Below are 17,182 nucleotides of genomic sequence, written 5' to 3' on the forward strand. Positions count from 1 at the left end.
TTTTGTAATAGTTTTATAAGCAAATATCAATTGCTCTTGATGATGTAGTTTTTTTTTTCCTTAGGCCTTAATGTAGAATAGTTAATGGAATATAGTACATAGATAAAAGTTATATATATGAAATATGTTTAAATTTTTAGTTGATTGAATATGAACAAATCATTAAATTACTCTTTGTTTGTTTGATGTAGATATCAACATATACCAACAAATGAAAAAGTATAATCTACAACAAATGGTACTTGAGACATTGAAATATATTTTACTGTGACAAATTAAATATTTTTATATTTAAAAATTCATTTATTAAAAAATAGTGGTTTATATATATATATTTATACTATACAACTCAAATACAAATTATTGTGCTAAAAATTATTATGTATGGATCACCACACACTCTATAAATATCATTGTCTTTTTTAATTCATTTTATATTTAAATATTTTTAATGTAAGTTTGATCATTTTCAAAAAAGTTTATCCATTAATATATAAATACTTTTCGAGAATAATAAAATATTATATTCTTTCAAATTGATAATACAAATTAACTTATATTTATAATGTTTTATAATTATATTGAAAATTATTTTATTTAACTTAACTGATAACGTTAGTTTAGTGTTTAAATTAATAAACTATATCACACTTTTGGAAAAAAAAAATTCAAATGTACAAATGAAAAATCCACAACATTACAGCACATTATTTTTTCATGATAAAAAATGGTTGTGCAAATGTACTTTTATAGGTAGAGTGACAAAAAAGAAACGTCAATTTATCTCTTTATTATATAACTATTTCTTATCATTGTTACGGTATAAGTTTACTTTTTCCTTTTATTTATTTACTTACAATTATGTCGTATATTTAAAAAAAATCCGATCTAACCATTAAATGTCATTTAGTTTTTTATGTAATTAGTATAACTTTTATAGAATATGATATGAACCGTAGCAGTATAATATGTTAGATAATACAAATTATATTATACCAAACCAATATAAACGATTAAAACGTTTAGAAAGTTTGAAATGAGTTTTATTAAAAAAAAAAATCGATTTTTGCTTATGCCCATTTAACAAAACAAAATATAAACGATCCAACATTAAATGTTGTTTTTAACTTGGAGAAATAACTAAAAGATTAAGTAACATAATCATATATACAATCCCAAAACATTCTTAGATTAAAATATAGATAACTTTACTGAGCTTAATAAAATTTACAATAATACAAAGTTTAAAGCATGTAGGATGGGAGTTAGTGAGCCAAAGTTGTTGATGATTTTTTGAAATTTATTTGAATGACATCATTTGTAATCAAACCCTACATCACTTCCAGTGAAATCGTGGTACCTTGACTCAATATCAACCATTAGTCAACTAAAGAACTCAAGGGACTTGAGATAACTGTAATCCTACATAACAAAGAAATATTTAGAATACTAAAGTTCCTAATACCGGTATTTAGGACCGAACACAATGAGGTGCACAAAGGCTATTATAAGTAATAGATTATATGAAAATGAAACCCATGTTAATTAATGCCAACCTGTTCATCTTCTAGTCAACTTTTAGTTATTAATTTTTTCGTAACCTATCATTCAGAATTTATTGGGATACAATAAAATGATCACAAAATATGAAAATACAAACAATCTGATGGACAACATAAAATGAGAATCTGTGTAATTTGGTAAGTAACTACAAAGAAACACATAGAGGGTGGATGTCCGGATTACATCCCTATGAATGAAACCCAAAATACAAAGAACACCTAATCCTCATCTTCAAAGGCCAACGTGATGCTTGTGGTAGAAGACAAAACTAAAGGAAAAGAAGGGAATGGTTGGAGGCAGAAAAAGAGAGCCCTAAACCAATACTGTGAAAAGGGCCAAATCAATAAAGACTAATGGGCATCAACCAGTACGATTAAAAACAGTCATGCTGATTAAAAAATGGCTATTGTAATACACAAAATAAAAAAGTCTTTATTTTACCATTAAATACTTCTATCAAATGGTTTCTTACCAAATACATGATTGAGACACAGTAATTCCTTGAAGTTCTATCTAATCTATCTCCTTCTCCCACCTTTCCACATTGCACCAATCAGAGAAATCTGTTGTTATAAAATGAAGTCATTATTTAACATATGAAAACAATCATGTATCGTATTTTAACAGTAAACCTTTCAAAGTAATGACAGAAGATACATATCAAAGTTTAAGTGCAGCATAACACACACAAGGAACCAAGTTGTGTTATCTGAAACAAAACAAAAAGCAAAGAACCAGTTATGTTTAGTCTACCTTTTTTGTTGCCTAGTAATTCGAGAACCAAACAGAAAAGGAAAAGACAAATCCTCCATTCTTCCTCTTTTCTCCAAATTTGTACAAGGGAACTTCCTTTTCACTTATGTGTGTATCCATTCTTCAAAAAGGTAATCTAGAACTCCTCCTCAATCATCTACTATGCTTTTTACAGTTTTAACCTTGGTTGCAGACTAAAAATATCAAGTGCATACCTTCCTTTGATCGATAGTTAAGCAAGATTAAGAAAGAAATGTTCAAAATGTTTTGCAATCTTTTCTAAACCAGGAGCCAGATCAGACATTCCAGCAGATCTGCAGTACAATGCTATTCCTTTCATTTAGCCCTAAACAGGTAAATGAAATGAATGTCATATGCATAAGAAACAAACAGATGAAAATCCCAATTTTATATATTTGCAAATACAATACTATATGTATAACATGGCCAACTGTTCTAGATACTTATGAGTTATAATATTGGCAAAGAACTATATATGAAACTTCAACAATGCAAAGAAAGTGAACGTCTAGACATAATCATCAAGATACTTTCAACCATATCAAAATGAATCACATACCAGTAGAGCTCACCTCAACTACTCTATTTCTTCAATAGCTTGAGAAACCGAAGCTTCAAATCTGTAAAAAAATCCAATCTGATAAAAAATTGTTTATAAAAAATCTTCAATTTCATTCTATAATAGAAGGGTTTAAGCAGCAAAATGACATCTGGAACAAACCTATAAATCAAAATCTTGTATCAAAATTTCAACATGAAAACACATAATTAATTAATAAAAAAAGGTTAAGTTATGATAGTAGAAGGTTTTGGTACGTATTACCTTAAAGCACTGTAAACTAATTTTATTTACTCAAAATATTGACAAATCGATGGCTTAAAATTATGAGGTACATGCAGACAGATGATAAATACAAAACGAACATGTAAAATAAAGAATAATGTAGAAAAAGAAAAGACCAGTGTGAAAAACTAACCTCCAGCTACCCGATTTTCATCTGAGTTTGTCTTTTTGTTTCCTCCATGTGGGGTTTCAGGAAAGGTGAGTTGGCCCATATGCTTGGTCGATTAGGGTTTTTTGATGCACACCCAAATCCATACACGAATTCGATCCGGTTTCAGCAATGAAGAACTTGTTGAGGTGATTGAAATGGCTTGAAATGTCTTCTAGTTGACGGGTTGTAGATGATTATGTCACGTGTACCATCGATTAAACATACTAATCTATTACAAGAACCCAGAATCTTGATCGAAGTTTTAGGGTCCATCTCAGGTGGCTTTGATTTGTTGAGTAGTGTTGTGTGTAGGAAGGAGACGGAAAGAATAGGGTTTCGATTTTGTGATGGCGGCTATTGTTCGTGTGTAGAGAGAAGCTTAATATTATTAATATTATGGTACATGAGGAAATAGGTACCTCTTAATTTTCAAGAATTGGGCAATATCCTTAATAATATATATATATATATATATATATATATATATATATATATATATATATATATATATATATATAACCAATTAATTCGCATATATACCTAAATACTAAATGTAATCATATTTAATATAATTAAAACATAAAAACACTACCTAATAATTGATTTTTTTATTATTAAAAAAATAAATAACTTGTAACATTACTATATTATCTTTCTCTCACATTGTTATTCTTGGCCTATTTATATCATGAATCCTTACAAAATATTAATACTCACATTGAAATTAATTTTCTGTGATTTTACTTGTAACTGTAACTAAAAAAGCATAGGAAAAACAAAATTGTTTAGAAGAGAATAATTATATATCTCCTAAATCGTTTGTAGGGGATAAATATATTGTTTAACAATTAATTAGGAATACACAATCACCTTGTTTTGATAATCGATTATGCGAAATATGAAGAGGAAAAGAATCAGACCATGAGATTAATTATATAAGGGACTGTAAATTGGTATTTTAATAATTTAATTATAGTATAGTTTATAGATAATTTTTAAAGTTTTAAATATATTAATTATGATTAAATTAAGTATTTAAGTATACACGTGAATTTATAATTTTTTATATTGATACTAAGTTAAAACTCATATGCTACACTGATGATAAATTTAAATAACATTTTTAAATAACGTTAATAGAAAAAATATAATGATTGATCACTCATTTATAAGCCTAAATATTAATTTATAAAGAATTTAAGATATGTGGGACAATAGAGTCTATGAAAACTTTACACTTTGCTTTTCTTTCCTTTAGAAATCTACCACAACTACTTGTTTTCTTTTTACTTAGAGTTATAGGCAACAAAATACATATTACAAATACACCTTAAGCCGCCTAAACACTCATAATAGCTGGTTATTTCCAAATTTACACTAAAAAATTAATCTTTTTCTAGTTAGATACAACTGAAATGAGATATAAATAGGTATAAAACTTATATTAAAAACTTCAAGTCATTTGAAGCAAGTCCGCAAAAATAATAATAATAATAAATAATAATCATTGCTTGGGGAAAAAATACTTCAAGCCATTTCGTTATTATTTGGTAAAATTGGCAGCTTTGGTCCAACCTTTGAAAAAGGGAGATGTTACATCCTGTTGTTTCTAAAAAAATATATTGTTGATCTCTCCACTGTTAAATCTAACTTTAAAGCTATTATATTTTAGTATGACGATCATTTCTATAAAATATTGATGGAATAGATGTAGAAAGCTAGGTCTCTCGTTTCTAAAATATACATTGTTTCCGCATTAACTTTTCAAAACAGTTTGTAATATTGTTGTAATAGCAATGATATTTGCTCTCCATATATGGACATGGATTTCAAAACCATTTAAGACATTGATGTTACAAATTATCTTAGAAAGAAATATATAAATATTTTCATACATAATAAACAAAGTTGTTGTAATTTAGTTAATAGTAATCTTTTGTTTCTAACTAATAGAGAAAAACATAGTTTTTCTAAATTAAAAGAATAAATTAACGAAGATAGAGAACTTTTTTTTATATAATAAATGATTAGTACAAGTACTTACTTCTTAATCTACAAACATGAGTCTTAATAGATTTAAAGATTTTATTTTCAAAGTTTAACTCAAAAAAGAAAACTATATATTAGCTTTTATAACTAGGGGTGACCAAAAATACCAATACCTTGCCATATACTTTGGTTCATTATTCAGTACTTTTGGTTTGATATCGATTCTAGTATTTTTTTTTTTTATCATTTCTAAGTTCAAACTAAACTTACTTTCCCGAACCGAATTAGTATAGTGTTTCTTGTTTTGCTATTCAGTTTGGTACTGATTTCAATATTTTTCCTTTTTCTAAGTTCAAACTAAACCTACTTTTCCGAACCGAACATGTACCATACCTTATACATAGGCTCTTACTTTTTTGTCATTTTGTTTTGGTACTTTTTGATAAATGAAAGTTTCTTCATACTTGGTACAAGTACTTTCTTAATCTACAAAAATAAGTGTTAGTAGATTTAAAGATTTTTTTTTCAAGTTTAATTCAAATAAAAAAGCTATATATTAGTTTTTATAACTAGGGGTGACCAAAAATACCAATACCATACCTTATATTTTGGTTATATTTTGGTTAGTTATTCTGTACTTTTGGTTCGTTACCGGTATATTTTTTTCACTTCTCAGTTCAAACACATGTTCAGAGCTTTGGTCCAACCTTTATTCTACATATTAATTGTGATGGATGTGGAAAGCTTAGGTCAGTAGCATGTGATTCTAAATTCCGTAGCATGTGATTCTAAATTCCGCTATATTTTTATTCCATCAAAAAATTTCGCAATGGAGTTAAAAATCTAAGAGGTGTAAATTTTATATATAAATAACAGACATAAATGAAAATCAATAAGTAGTCGAGCACCATGGAAATCAATAGTCCTGGTATTTGAAACAAATTTTAAGATTTTGTTCATGTTTCATTTAACACTTTTCTAGGCAATTGAACTTGATTCAATTAACATGGTTCGAAATAAGAGTCATAAAAAGGGACATGTAAACATGCTGTAAAGGAGGGACATAAAAGTTGGATGTTGTAAGTTTTACATCGCGATTGTTATTCACTCTTGACCTCATCTGATGGGTTATTTAACTCATTCTTTTTCACTTTTTGGACAACCACCTCTAGTTCATCATATTTCATGATACTTTTAGGATGTAATAACAAATAAAAAATGGAAGACAAGACGTTATAATAAACAAATTTTGAAAGTATATTTCTATTTCTTGCATTTAGCCAAAATTTAAAAAGGTTAAATCCAAGAAATAGCAAAAAAATACCTTAAGAGTGATTTGGATTGGACTACTCATACAAAAAGCCGCCAAAGAAAAAAAAAACAATCAAATTAGTACGACGTAATTAAGCCATGAAAAAACACTTTTCATTAACTCTAATTCATTAACAATGTAGATGAGGGTAGATAAAGCCTGCTAGACTCATAATGCATTTTTGAGAGACTAGTATTGTCCTTGATCTGTTGCAGATGTAAGTTAGATGGCTACATGTACGAAGTTTAAGTTTGAAACGGGAAAACTATAAAATATTGTTGTAAGATTGTTTTTGAAGAAAATATAAGACTATGGTAGGATGAATAAAACAATATCATAACACAATCGTTTATCTAGAAATTTGAAGTTATGGAAATTCCAAAATAAGACCGTTGTTTAGGGAAACAAATAATACCATAACACAGTGGCATATGTATCTATGGACATAAAACCATGTAAAGTAAGAAAAATGTTATTTCATATTTTAGGGTTCACAAATGCACCTTTCACACACAACCCAAGTCTAGAAATAGCACTCATGGATGCTACTGGCCCCCTTTCTCGGACACATTTACTATCTGCAGTAGATATAATATATATTGTTAATAGTAGTAAACAAATAGAAGTAAACCAATAACCAACTGCTACCAAGTGATGTTATTGTACCTTGACTTGGATTTATCACTTATCAGCAAAGCCACTAAGAGAGAAATAATGTACGTGGACACACAAACTTCTGCCTTTGGTGTAATCCTCATCACCAACAAGACACACCTCGGGATTTTGATATTTTTGTGGCCACATGTCCTAAATCATTAACTTCAAGTTTGGCTACTGCCACCAATTTGATAGATCGTATAATTTCAGAAAAACTAATAAAACCTTCATAACCAAACTCTTGCAATGTGAATCTATGTGATTGGAAAACTTATTTTCTCCAATGACTTACAGTAGTAGATATACAATTCTGCAAGTTTACTTGGGAGTTATAGAAGCCATTTAAGTCTTGAGCATAAGCTCAAGCAAGGACCCGAAGATATATAAGATGATCATAACAAGGCAGAAACTCAAATAGCCTATTGCCTAAATTCAAGTACTGTAATGATTATAGGAATTGAAAATTGAGAACCTAATGGATAAGAGACAAAAAGTGGATATCAAATTTTCTACCATAAGTGGTTCAAATACTTCCACTTTTTTATAGCTCATATCTATAGCCACCAGAAGGTATGGTTCTTAAATGGAACCAAGTCATCTTAAATCTTCTGAAAAGTTCTCGTAGGACCCAATAAACTGAACAAACTTTTAGCATGAATAAACGATTTTAGTCTATCCATCTTTTGAACTGCATCAGTCTTGAGGTTTGATGACTGGAAATTTATCCAGAAATAAAATTCACCAAAGATTCCGTATGTATAGAGATTCTATGCCTCGAGTACCAACTGAGAATTCTAATGTAGTATATGGTTGTGTAGTAATTGGCTTTATATACTATTATTGAACTGACAATACATTGTGGTCCTTGTGCCTGACATATGACCTTTTTCACTAACATCTTTCCGGTTGTATTCTTCCTTTGAAACCTCAAGTGATTCATCATCATTCAATAATTTCATTTTGTATTTTCGACATCTCCAAAATCTTAACTCGAACTATTCGTCTGTATTTAGTACCCTTGTTATTATAATCTTACTTTGTGCATTAATCTTCCCAGTTCGAAGTAAAGCAACCAGCTGATTATGTTTCGCGAATGCCATCAAGAAGAATAAGTGCCCTTTTTGTTTGTAAGGCCGCCTCAATCTTAAATGAGATTTTTTACGTCTGCAAGACTGCAACTAATGTCTTCAACAAAAATCATGTTTTCAAAAAAAAACTCCCATTTGAGCCGTAAATATATTTCACCAATATAGTCTTTTGCCACTTCCACCCATGCTGCAAATTGCTAAAATTTCAACATTGGATCCATTTAACTAGAAGTGATCTCCTCGCATCAAGTGGTTGTCCCCGTTAGACGATTAGATTCATTGGAACATGAACTTTTTTTGGATCCGATTGGAACATGAACTTCTTTTGGATCAAGCTGCATAAAAGTGATGTTAACAAATTCCTTCAGAACTCTATTTCAAACCTGGGACAACACAAAAAAGTTGAACAAGTTCATAAGATGACATTTAGAGATTCTTTGATACAATTGAATGGAAATATTGAATAATTAACTTTCCAACTGTAATGTGCTACTAAGATATGTTTAAATTTGATTGCCATTAAAGTTTCTAGTAAAAGATCAAGATTTTAACTAAAACATGATCAAAAGTATTTACAATGGTATAGAGTTTTTCTTTAATTTAATAACAAATGAAATTTTAAATGCATAGAACAAATGGTGATAGATTAATGAGACTTATTTAAATCAAATTCCTTACAGTCGAGTAGTAAAGGCTCTCTAAAATAAAGGCCTAAAGTTATGTTGAAGGGAAAAAACTGCTATTTTCTTAATTACATTAATTGACTTGACATAGATATCCGCGGGTAATTTTATCCAAAAGAAAGAAAAAATAAAATAAAATAAACTCCCTTAGCCCTAGTCAAGACTCATGAGTCAACTTGTGTAGAGTGTATTAAGAAGCATTCAAATGTAGATTTGTTGACATAGTAAAAGGAAATCATCACAGTAACTTTTTTTACTTTTTTCCTATAACTATATGAAGTAAAAAAAATCACATATTTATTCTCTAATAATCATGTGAATTACATCAATTTCATTTGTTTCCATCAAATTACTTTTTCACATACTTTCCAAACGCATCTGTCAAAGATAGATCTTTTACTGATTCATATGTTATGATTTATTGATACATTTATCAACAAAAGTTTCACCCTAACTAGATACAAAAAATTTCAATTTATTGATTAGTGGAACTGTATTGTGGTAATAATTAGATTAAAAATAAAACAAAGAAGCATACCCATGCAAAACCATGTCGGCCAAGTCAGCAACCTCTTCAAAGTTTCTTCCACATGCTCATGTTGTGATCTATTATCTTGAAAAAACTTTGACTTCGATTGCAAAGGTTTTATTTTGTTTCCTCACATCAAAGATCAACATGACACAAAATTGAAGCACCAAATGGAAGTTGCATAGTGTTGTAAACAATACAACTATTGAAACCCTAGATTCTTTGATTGCTCTCTCTATCTCCACCTGGTGTTCCTCACCTCTCTTGATTTCTTTGTTATCCCTAAAGTAGCAATTCATGATCACTTTAATGTGTCATAAAGATGATCCGTAAAAGAATCACGAGTCTCTTCGCCTCTAAAACTTAAGAAAATGCCATTGTTGTAAGCATTAGAATGATGAGAAGCCAGGACATACTACACGAATAATTGGAAGCCATTGAAATTCAATCTGCAAGGATGGAAAATGAAGTTAACAGAAAAACTTTCAATTATGCAAAAGGATACCCCCACCAGGCCATTGACCAACATTTAAAACAACAAGGATAAAATCAAACAAGTATGCAAATACTAAAGGGATTTTAAGCAGTTTTGTGGTTTAAACAATTGCTCATACTTTTTCCAATAAAAACACGCGTGGTTTATAATATTTTACAAATTGACCACTTTTAGAGTTATTAGAGGTTTCACTGGTGAATCGTTTATGTGCATGGCAATTATATTAAAAAGAAAAACCAGAATGTCAAGGCAATTATGTGGCAATCATATGTTCATACAATCATACATCATAGTATGTAGTGAAGCCACTTGAATTTGAAAATCAAGATTTACCTCAAACTTCCACACAAGTCATTTCTCCCCCTTTAATTTGTGAAGTAGTATTGTCGGAATCAAAAGTCCCAAGAAACTCTCTGGTTAACCACTCTTGAAATTCTCCACATTCTATAGCACCTTCAACTCCAATTGTACCTAGTAAATTACACAACGGAAATACGAATCAAAATAGCGACTAAAACTGTATTGATTAGTCAATCACTCATGCAAAAGCAGTTGAATCAAAAAATAGGAAACAAATGATACCTTCGTTGATAAAAACGTCAAAATCCTCTCCTGTTTTAGAATGACCTTTTCTTTAAAGATTTCATCCTTTTAGAGCTGCATCTCACTTCCACATTCCCTGGTTCTTTCTTCTACGGTGACATACTTAAACACCACCCCAGATTAACAACATCAAATGACCCTTCTCCCAACTTATTCCCGATCAAGAAATCGGAACGCTTCAAGCTCCTTCTGCAACACAAATCATGAAACACCTTTTGTTCAGGAGGTAGAATATATGCATCAGTAGCCCAAACAAAACAACAGTCATACCATTTGAATAAATCTAAACCAAGCCAGCAAAACCGAAACACCCCATTTTTCAGTTTCTGTTAAGTCCTCGATAACTTTCTGGAACTGAGCATAGAGGAAGGGGGCTGATGGTGGTGGTGGATGTTGTTCGTATGGTGAAGTGGAAGGTGAAGGTGTGGGGTCTTTGTCGGTAAGTGGGTTTCACGGTGGCTGAGGAGTGTGTTTCAGGCATTCAGGATGAAAGAGAAGCGGAGGAATCGAGGCAAACAATTATATAGTCGGTTGGTGCAAGCATTATATTATAAACAATAAACAATTAATAAAATCCTCAAAATCAACCCAGTGACCCACAGGTTTGCCGCTTAGTTGTGACTTATTAAGCGGAGGGTATGGAGCCCGAAACACGTGTGGGAGGGTTTCTTTCTTACCGGAACAACGCACGGTCGGTGAGGGAGCATCCCAAGGTGGGAGGGGTGCCCTACTATTTCTTCTGATTCGTTTTCTATTTTTTTTTTTTTTTTTTTATTCTTTTTAATATTTATAAAATTATATAAATACTAAAAAAATATTAAAATATATTAAAATTTATCGTTTTTAATTCCCTACAAAATAAGTATAAAATATGTATGAAATATATTTAAAAAAAAATAAATTAGTGAGGGGGTTTCCCACACACTCATTAGGTTTTAGTGAAGGAAAGGAAAGTGAGAAAAAATACGCTATGTGTAACAGCCCGGATTTCCAGATATCTTTTATTCATATATTTTTGGTATTTTGTGAGGGGACTCGGCGAGTTGGAGGTCGAACTCGCCGAGTCGGGTCGCGGTTTTGGACGGAGGTTCGCGTCCGGACTCGGCGAGTCCAAGGGATGGACTCAGCGAGTCCGCGCTGTTTAATGAAACCCTAATTTCCCGGTCCTAATCCCTATTTAAAGGACCTTATGGCTTTCATTTGCGGCCACCTTGAGCCCTGAGTGCACCCAAACGGCTGAGAGACTTTGTGAGTGAGATAAGAGGCTATTTGTTCATCATTTTGTGTGTTATTGCAAGAAAGGAAGGAAAAGATCAAGCTTGAAGAGTTGGGGAGCTTGGATCTGCTTCTATTTCATAAAGGGAACCTTCTTGAGGTAACTTTCAGAGCTAAACTTCGTATTTTGGTTGATGTGTCAAATCTAGGGTTTCTTCTTGCCTTATTTGGCTTGAATTGGAAGTATGAAAGGTCACATGGAGATATGGAACCTAGATCTGGACCTTAGCAGGTCCAGAAGGCCCCAAATAACAAGCTTTATGTCCATTCTTTTGAGTTGGAAGCTAGGGTTGCAATATTAGAGGTTATTTCTCCAAAATGAGCCTTGTATGCGTTGCATGGCGACCAAGACTGAGACTTTACGTGATAAATGAGCTTGGGAAGGCCAGATCTATTTGTGTTTGGAACGGATCTGACCGCAAAAGCCAGTTTTAGCTGATGCATGGCATGGACTCGCCGAGTCTGAAGAAGAAACTCGACGAGTCGCTTGAAGATTGTCCTTAAGACCACCCAGTGGGTAGTCCTGCCAAGTTGTGGGTGACTCAGTGAGTCACAGAGAGTTAGAAAGGTTTTTAACAGGTGGACCGAGTCGAGTTGGGACTCGCCGAGTTGTCCTTGCGACTCGGCGAGTTGAGTCGCGGTGGCCCCGTGATTCATGCCCAGGTGGAACTCGTCGAGTCAGGGGAGTACTCGACGAGTCAAAGGGAAAATCCTTGCGAGTTGGAGAAAACGCGTAGACTCGCCGAGTCACTATAGTGCGCTCGCCGAGTCCGGTCAATTTGACCAAAGACTGTTGACCAGTGTTGACTTGATAAGGATGGTCAACCTTAGTGGTACAAGTAATAATTATAGATATATGATGTCATAGGAGGATTACAGCTCGTGGGTTCGAGCACGAGTGATTTCCAGGGTTCACAAGTTATCGAGACATACAGGGTGAGTCTTCTCACTATACTGTACCCGGAAGGGTTTGACTGTGTGACCGGAAGGTCGAATATGATATGAGATATATGCTTTATGTGTAACAAGTTATTCGTTATATGTGTCATGTATGACATGCTTGATATGGGCCGGAAGGCAATATGTTATGGGCTGGAAGGCGTGGTAATATGGACCATAAGGTTGACGTGGGTAGGACCGGAAGGTTTACCCAGGCGGGACGGAAGTCCCCTGAGACACATGGACCGGAAGGTCAGGGCCTGGAAAGGCGTATGTGCGTAGGTTGTATTTTGGGGAACTCACTAAGCATTTATGCTTACAGTTGTTGTGTTATGTGTTTCAGGTACTAGCGAGAACCGTGGGAAGGCGCCGGCGTGATCGTACACACACTCGGGGAAACCATTTTGTGATCTTTGTTATGTAAACGATCGTGACAAAACTGTTACATTGGAACCTAAATTTATTACTCGATGTTTTGATGATTGTAAAAATGAAAGAAAAAATGGTTTTGAAATTTATGTCCTTGCAAGTTGGTATCAGAGCCTTGGTTTGAGGGATTCGGGTACACCTTCAGGCGTAACTGAACTCAAACCAGGGATTTGAGAAAATTTTAATTAATAAATCAGTAAAATTTGATAAGTGATTTTGAGACAACCAAAGGAGAATGAGTGTGTACGGTCAGCCAGCGCCCGAACGGTAAAATCCCCAAAATACTCTTACAATATGTGTTATGAGATATGATATGATATGATACACATGCTAGTAGACTAGGTATACATATTAGGACTAGAGTGGCCTGATTTTGTGATGCCTTAGTCTAGGGAAACCTGCTTCTATGAGGTGGTTGAGAGCGAGTGGGTAACTAGTGTATGACAATAATAGAGTACTCAGGATTCGGGGTTTGGGGAGGACGACTTGGGGTGAATACTGACGCGATGTAATTGGTAGTATTGGACCCGTACTACTAAGGACACCGGGTCAGTGGGCAGCCCAAGTAAGAGTCCCTGGGTATCGGAGACTGAGTAGGACTGCGTTATCGAGTGCGATTATGCCTGATAGAGTCTCTGATATTTTTATATTGTATTTCAGTGACATCATGGTTGGACCACGACACAGACCTGGTACGAGTAGTGTGACTGACGAGGAGCTTCGTCAGATGATTCACGAGGAGGTAGCTGCAGCGATCCGGGCCGAGATTCCGGAGATATTTGGGTCTATTAAGACCACGCTGATGGAGACATTTGATGAGCGGTACGCCGCGTTGATTGAGGCCGCCGCCGCTGCAGCTGTGGCCGCTGCCAAACCACATGGAGGTGACTCGTTGCTGTTCCGAGAGTTCAGCAACACGAAGCCACCGGAGTTTGACGGGACGCAGGATCCGATCGCTGCGGTGAGATGGATTGCTGATATCGAGGGATGCTTCTACACTTGTTCATGTCTGGAGCATCTGAGGGTACGGTTCGCCTTGAACCAGCTCCGCCTGGGAGCAAAGGATTGGTGGAAGTTCGTGACGGCAAACTTCACTCTGGCAGAGGTCTCAGTTGTGACTTGGGAGAGGTTTACTGCTATGTTCAGAGACGAGTATGTTCCCCCGGTGGAGAGGGAACGGTTGGTTCAGGAGTTCTTGATCCTCAAGCAGGGTAATGATTATGTTACAGTGATCACGCGGAAGTTTCATGAGAGGGCGATGTTCTGCCCCGAGTAGGTGTCCACGGAACAGGCTCGGATGAGTCGGTATTTGGGAGTGCTGAGGAGGGATATCCGGGAGTTCGTATCGAACTCATCATATCAGACTTTTGCTGAGCTTCAGGCGAATGCCAGGAAGCGTGAGATCGAGTTGGAGACCCAGGCCAGGGAGGAGGCCGAGTCTCAACAGGTGGATCGGCGGCCGGCTCAGTCTCAGCCGGCAGCCAAGCGGACCAAGTCCGCCGATTCGAGATCCGGAGGTCAGAAGGGCCGCACTTGCGGAAAGTGCGGCAAGGGTCACGAGGGGGCATGTCGATCGGGTGCTTGCTACAAGTGTGGCAAGGAGGGGCACATTAATAGGGATTTCCCCAAGGGATTCATGGTTTGCTTTCATTGCAACCAGACCGGCCATCGGAAGGCCGAGTGCCCCCAGCTTCGCCAGGGATCTACGCCTGCTGCCAGGGTTCCCGAGGTTCGGCCAGTGAAGGCCGAGGCTCCGAAGGCTCGTGGGAGAGCTTTCTAGTTGACTGCAGAGGAGGTCCGCACGGCGCCTGATGTCGTAGCCGGTATGTATTCTTTCATGTATTTACATTTATACTGAGATATTGTGCTTATATTATAATATGCGTAGGTACTTTTCTTGTGAATTATGTGACTACTTTGGTATTATTTGACTCGGGTGCGAGTCGGTCTTTTGTTTCGTTGGCTTTTAGCCATCACATCGGTATTGATCAGGAGGTGATGAGTCGACCCCTGCGAGTTGCTATAGCAAATGAGAAAGCGGAATACTCCACCGAGGTGATTCAAGGATGCGTGCTCGAGATTTTTGGGGTCGAGTTCCCTATAGACTTGGTTCCTATAGCTATGGGAGATGTTTGCGTTATTGTGGGCATGGACTGGTTGAGTAAGTTTGGAGCAGTCATTGACTGCGAGAGACAGCTGGTGATGATTCGAGACCCTAGTGGGGGAGTGCTCACGGTTTATGGGCGAGGGGACCCGGTGTGGATTGGCGTTTTGTTCGGCTGCCAGGGCAAGGCAGAGTTTGCAGCAGGGCTGTAATGGATTCATAGCCTATGTGATGGATACTCGAGTGGCCGCGGGGAGGCCCAATTCGATTGATGACGTTCCGGTTGTATGCGAGTTTTCGGATGTGTTCCCTGAAGAGTTACCGGGTGTGCCTCCGGAGAGGCAAGTGGAGTTTCGTATCGATTTGGTTCCGGGAGCGGCGCCCATCGCCAAGGCGCCTTATCGTCTCGCTCCGCCGGAAATGCAGGAGTTATCCTCGCAGCTTCAGGAGCTGTTGGGAAAGGGATTCATTCGACTGAGTAGCTCACCTTGGGGAGCGCCGATTTTGTTCGTCAAGAAAAAGGATGGTTCACACCGGATGTGTATCGATTATTGGGAGTTGAACAAGTTGACGGTTAAGAACCGGTATCCGTTACCTAGGATCGACTATCTGTTCGATCAGTTGCAGGGGGCATCTTGGTTTTCCAAGATTGACTTGAGGTCGGGGTATCATCAGATGAGGGTTCGAGAGGAAGATATCCATAAGACTGCTTTCAGGACTCGTTATGGGCATTATGAGTTTGTGGTGATGCCTTTTGGGCTCACCAATGCCCCGACCGCGTTCATGGATCTTATAAACCGGGTGTGCCGGCCGATGCTGGATCGGTCGGTGATCGTATTCATCGATGATATTCTGGTGTATTCGAGGACTAGGGATCAGCATGAGGAACATTAGAGGGAGATTCTTGGGGTTTTGAGATCGGAGAGACTGTATGCCAAGTTCTCCAAGTGTGATTTCTGGTTACGAGAGGTCCAGTTCCTCGGGCATCTTGTTAACCAGAAAGTGATATTGGTCGACCCGGCCAAGATTGAGGCGGTGTTGAGGTGGGAGGTGCCGAGATCGCCCACTGAGATCAGGAGTTTTCTGGGTTTGGCTAGATATTATCGCAGGTTTATCAAGGATTTCTCCAAGATCGCTGTGCCACTTACTAGGATGACCCGGAAGGGTGTTACGTTTTCATGGGGACCGGAGCAGCAGTCCTCATTCGAGACGCTTCGTCAGAAATTGTGCGAGGCTTCGGTGCTTGCACTCCTGGAAGGGATGGAGGATTTTGTGGTGTACTGTGATGCCTCTATATCGGGTTTGGGGCGGTGCTTATGCAGAGGGGTCATGTGATAGCGTACGCTTCGAGGCAGTTGAAGCCTCATGAGTCGAGATATCCCACCCACGACCTGGAATTGGGGGCTATGGTGTTTGCCCTCAAGATCTGGTGACACTATTTGTATGGGGTTCGGTGTATGCTATACACGGACCATAAGAGCTTGAAGTACTTGATGGATCAGCCAAATCTGAATATGCGACAGAGGAGGTGGTTCAATGTGGTGAAGGATTACGATTGTGAGATCCTGTACCACCCGGGCAAGGCTAATGTGGTAGCCGACGCGTTGAGCCGTAGGGCGGAAAGCGCCCCGATCCGAGATATTTGTATGAGATTGATGGTATTGACCCCGATTTTGGATATTATTCGAGGAGCTCAGGCAGAGGCTGCGAAGCCAGAACATCAGAAGAAGGAGCGGGTTGTAGGTC

The 17,182-nt window shown here is 36.3% G+C and overlaps 2 long non-coding RNA genes across 2 annotated transcripts; both read right to left on the minus strand.

The window, feature by feature from the left end:
* Nucleotides 1-1,641: 1,641 nt before the first annotated feature.
* Nucleotides 1,642-3,690, minus strand: LOC145005722 (uncharacterized). Its single transcript, XR_013662659.1, has 3 exons — nucleotides 3,315-3,690; nucleotides 2,317-2,957; nucleotides 1,642-2,126 (listed from the first exon to the last, which is right to left on the minus strand). It is a non-coding gene; the product is annotated as an uncharacterized LOC145005722 (long non-coding RNA).
* A 3,300-nt stretch (nucleotides 3,691-6,990) lies between these two features.
* Nucleotides 6,991-11,228, minus strand: LOC145006601 (uncharacterized). Its single transcript, XR_013662962.1, has 6 exons — nucleotides 10,960-11,228; nucleotides 10,669-10,878; nucleotides 10,420-10,557; nucleotides 9,600-10,039; nucleotides 7,300-8,761; nucleotides 6,991-7,211 (listed from the first exon to the last, which is right to left on the minus strand). It is a non-coding gene; the product is annotated as an uncharacterized LOC145006601 (long non-coding RNA).
* Nucleotides 11,229-17,182: the final 5,954 nt, after the last annotated feature.

The sequence above is a fragment of the Lactuca saligna genome, chromosome 7 (genome assembly GCF_052625555.1).
Source record: "Lactuca saligna cultivar CGN05327 chromosome 7, ASM5262555v1, whole genome shotgun sequence".
In the NCBI taxonomy this organism is placed as follows: Eukaryota; Viridiplantae; Streptophyta; class Magnoliopsida; order Asterales; family Asteraceae; genus Lactuca; species Lactuca saligna.